The sequence below is a fragment of the Trypanosoma theileri genome, assembly GCF_002087225.1.
Source record: "Trypanosoma theileri isolate Edinburgh chromosome Unknown TM35_Tth_56_V1, whole genome shotgun sequence".
NCBI lineage: Eukaryota > Euglenozoa > Kinetoplastea > Trypanosomatida > Trypanosomatidae > Trypanosoma > Trypanosoma theileri.
Genome location: NW_021639898.1, coordinates 66,769 through 67,048, shown reverse-complemented (window position 1 = coordinate 67,048; position 280 = coordinate 66,769).

Sequence of the window (280 nt, the reverse complement as noted above, 5' to 3'; positions counted from 1 at the left end):
ATGACGTCATCATATGCAAATTTGGTAAATTGGATTCAGGAAAGAATTGCTGAAATGGCAGCATTGGAAGAAGAGGAAGCTACCGCTCGTAATAAGTATAAGCATGAATTTTATGATTCGATCAAAGAAATTGAGAGTGTTCGCTTTGCGCTTAAAGTGGTGTTGAGTGGGTGGATACTTGAATAGATTTTTAATTTCTTAACCTCCACAGAATTATGTGTAAAGAAACGGAATAACCGCAGTTTCCATACTTGATATCCCCCCAAACAATCTATAGCAT